Genomic DNA, 4,007 nt, shown 5'->3' on the forward strand with positions numbered 1-4,007 from the left:
CCAGGCCCAGGCCCGACCCCGACCCCGGCCCCATCTCACCGGCCCCAGCTCTGCGCAGCCCCAGGAGAAGGCCCCGGGACAATGCCCCATCCCCGCGACACGGAACGCCACGCCCGGACCCCCCACTCCCTCTCGCCCCGGTACCGCATTCCGCCGATATCGCACTCCGCGCCGCTCTGGCGGCAGAAGAGGCAGCGCGTGCGCGGGGCGGGGCGGAAAGGGCGGGGCGGAGAGCGGCGCATGCGCGGGGCGGAGCCCGGCACAAGTGCGCGGGGTGGGGCTTCATGGCGCATGCGCAGTTTGTTTCCCGGCACAGGTGCGCGGGGCGGGGCAGGGTCGGCGCCCCAGGGCGCGTGCGCGGGGCGGGGCCGAGGGCATTTAGGCCGCGCCGTCCGCCGACTGCTTTCTTTGTTCGTTCTCTCCCGGTTCCGCCGCCCGCGGCCCCGGGGCGGCAGCGCCCGGTCGGGGCTTCCCCGGCGGGGCCGGGTGAGGCGCGGGGAGCTCGGCCTGCGGCCGGGAGCGGGCGGCGTCGGGGCCGGTGAGTGCCGGTGGCTCCGCGGAGGAGGCGGCGGGGCTCGGGGCGGCGGCCAATAAAGCCCGGAGGGCCGGAGCCCGGCGCCCCCAGCCCTCGCCCGCGGCCCCCCGGGGCCGGGCCCGCCCCGCGGGTCCCCCCGTTCCGTTGCCCAGTGGCGTCCGGGCCCGCGGGAGCCCGCGCGGGGCAGGGGGGGTTCGGGGCTGCGGGGAGTGGAGGGCCGGGGCCGGTGCTGGGGCCGAGCGGTGGGTGCGGGGGCCGTGAGCCCCGGGCCGGGCCGGTTCTGGGGCTCGGAGCGGCAGCGGGGGTGTTCGGGGCTGAGGAGCGGTCCCGGGGGCAGGTTTAGGCTCAGGAGCGGATTTGGGGCTCAGCACTGTGGGTGTTTCGGAGCTCAGGAGCGGCCACTGGGGCACGTTTAGGCTTAGGACCGAGAAGGGGGCACTGGGGCAGATTTGGGGCTCAGGACCACACACACCGGGGCAGGTTCGGGGCTCACACCAGGCCCAACCAGGGGTTAGGAAGCAGCTCTGGGGCGCAGGGGCAGAGCCCGGGGACTCTGAAGCTCAGACAAAGGCTCAGTTGTGTATTTTCAGTGCTTGAAAATGCCGGCGGAGCGCTGTGGTTCTGGGGCTCAGAAAACCCACTAAGTGCTGCATTTTGGGGACTTGGAAACGGAGGCTGTGTCGGCCGTTTTCAGCCCCCAAAACAGTGGCAGGGGGGAGCTTTGGGTGGGCGGGAGATGGGGGTGGGTGGGAAGGGGTTGGGATGTGGGTGGGGGGTGGTGGGAGGGTGTTTGGGTGCTGGGGGGGAGGGGAGGGGAGGGGAGGTAGGGTGCGTGGACCCCCACCGGAGGTGGGGGTCCGGTCGCATTGGTCCCCGAATTTAGGGACGCCGGCATGCACCAGGCAAAAATCAACGCATGAGATAGTCTCTGGGCGAAAAAGCACTTTTCCCACTGTTCGTGTGTCCAACTCTTTATTCAAGGGGGGTACAACCCCCGGAATAGTTAGTGTACAATTATGACAGTTCATATTCATATACAAGTTATGACAGTGATTGATTTACGACCTCGGCTAAAGCCGAGAGCCTTTAACAAGCATGAGCTGTAATCGGCTGGAGCTGGAACCCAGGAGGAGCTGGGGCAGGAACAAATAGACTGGAACCGTCCAGGAGCTGGGCCAGAAACAATGACCTGAAGCTGCATACGAGCCAGAGCCATAAACGAGCTGGACCTGAAAAAACAAACAGGGGCAGAATTAACCAACCTGAAGCTGCAAATAAGCTGGAGGCAAAACTGAACTGGAGCCGGACCTGAAAATAAAACAGGGGCAAAAACAACTGAGCTGGAGCTGTCTAGAAAGGAGCAGGAGCCATCCATCAGCTGGACTGAAACTGGAGCAGAAATAAGCCGGTGCCAAAACTGAACTGGAGCCATCCAGGAGCTGGACCTGAAACAATCCAAACCAACGAACAAAACCAAGCAGGGGCCCAAAAAACTGAGCTGGAGCTGTGCAGTTTGTCGCAGGGGCTCTGCTGGCGCAGGCTGGGCTGTGCCATGTCCCGGGGTAGGTGGCAGAGTTGGCCTCGGCGCAGGCAGCCCGGCTCCGTCTGTCCCTGCACAGGGAGGAAGGTGGAACACTGAGAGCTCCCAGCAGCACCAGGATGGCCATCATTTCACATGTATGGCCAGGTTGGCTTCACAGTCTCACCCATGGGGCTGGTGCAGATCCCTGAAGCTGCCTCTGCTCCCACTGCAGCACGTTTTGAGCTAAAAAATAAAAAGTAAGTTTTTAAGTAAAACAACGGCTTCCCACAGAACCACCCCCAAACGCCCTGCGGTGGGGTGACCGGGGAGCTCCCTGGGCCCAGGGACCCCCAGTGCAAATGCGACTCCCCATGCGACTGTGCCACTGGAGCAGCCCCGGCTGTCCCCAGCCCTGTCTGTGCAGCCGCAGGGCCTCCTCCTGTGCCGCCTCCCCCAAAGCAGCACAACCATCACCGCAGACAAACCCCACTTTTACAGGGAGCTACTGCCCCCGAGAGGGGACCCCAGAGGGCCGGTGCCCAAACCCACCGGGAAAGTCACCAGGCCCCAGCCGGACACCCACAGGGGATCCCACACGGGGAAGAGGGAAACAGCTGGCCTCTGTGACACCAGCTGACACGGGGAGGGTTTCAAAGCCGCATCGGAGGGGCTGGGATGCCAGCGTTACCTCAGATGTCCCGCAGTGTCCTTTATCCTTCAGGGACAGCTCTCAGCTTCCACACAGCAAAGTCCTCATGTCCATGGCCGAGCCATCCTTTAGGTTGGTTTACTTCAGCATGAACACCACCCACATCTCCAGTAAAACTCCACCACCTCATCACGCTGTGGGGTAGAACAGGAACTAGATCAGATTGGCAAAGTTAATACACTTTCATACAATAAAGACCAACTGATGTCACCATTAAGAAAGGCCGTTTTCTTAACACACCCCAGGCAAGGGAGCAGATGCAGCACACACTGCTGCCCGGAGCCGCCCCTGAGGCAGCTCGGAGCGAGTCCTGCAGGGAGGCATCAGCCCCTAGGGCTATGCCAAGGAATCCATGGTGGCCCCAGAGCCCCAGAAACCCCACTCCTCTCTCCCACGCCCCGAGCAAAGTCACCACAGCTGTCACCAAAGTCCCCACTCACCAGCAATAGGAGCAGCCACAGCGTCAGCCAGTTCCCCCGACGCCGGCAGCCCTGCGAGTGAGCGGCCATTGCGCCCAGCATGTGGCAGAGTCCTGCAGAGCTGCCAGAGCGCAGGCAGTGCAGCAACTGCAGCTCCCACAGCCAGGAAACCACCAGTGCCACGTCTGCCCATGGTCACTCATGGGGTCCTCGCAAAAACCCAGCGGCTGAGAGACTGTGGTGTCAGGCACATGGATGGGAAGGGCTTGGAAAGGAATGGGGACAATAAAACACTCCATTTTCTGAGGGGAAAGAAAAGTGTGGTAAAAATCAATGCACAAATACAACTACTGCTGCCAAGCAGAAACTTCGATCTTAAGTTTTAACTTTACACTTTAATCATAACCCATGGCTAGCAAACACACAGAGAAGACTTAAACATATCACCTAATAAACTGTGTTAATCAAAAGGAAACAAAAATACAGTTAATTACACCCTTGATCTCACCAGAAACTCCTACAGAAAGGCTCTTCTTGTTCGGGTGACCTGAAGAACCTCTGCAGCATTTCTGGTCCCAGCCCTCCTGCAGCTCTTGGGGTTTTGAAGGAAGAAACAAAATCCATTCTTCAAAGTAACTGCTGACACCTGAAGATGAGAACCAGAAGAAACTGTGGACAAACCCAGGCAGCAGCAGACAGGGAGAGCCAACTCAGGTGCCTCCAGCTCTCGGTGGCTCTCCTCCTGCCCCCGGTACTCACCACCATAAGGGCAGTAACCAGCGTCTCCGCTTCCCCTCTGTGGGGAAGCCCGGGAAATTCGGA

The 4,007-nt window shown here is 61.3% G+C and overlaps 1 long non-coding RNA gene across 2 annotated transcripts; it reads right to left on the reverse strand.

Moving 5' to 3' along the window:
• Nucleotides 1-1,506: 1,506 nt before the first annotated feature.
• LOC309670947 lies at nucleotides 1,507-3,338 on the reverse strand. Of its 2 annotated transcripts, XR_014269075.1 has the most exons (4): nucleotides 3,207-3,338; nucleotides 2,746-2,900; nucleotides 1,844-2,300; nucleotides 1,507-1,764 (listed from the first exon to the last, which is right to left on the reverse strand). It is a non-coding gene; the product is annotated as an uncharacterized lncRNA (long non-coding RNA). The 2 variants fall into 2 exon arrangements; XR_014269076.1 differs by having other exon boundaries at nucleotides 1,507-2,300.
• Between the last annotated feature and the right edge of the window lie 669 nt (nucleotides 3,339-4,007).

Source organism: Vanellus vanellus (genome assembly GCF_965231255.1).
Source record: "Vanellus vanellus genome assembly, chromosome: 4".
In the NCBI taxonomy this organism is placed as follows: Eukaryota; Metazoa; Chordata; class Aves; order Charadriiformes; family Charadriidae; genus Vanellus; species Vanellus vanellus.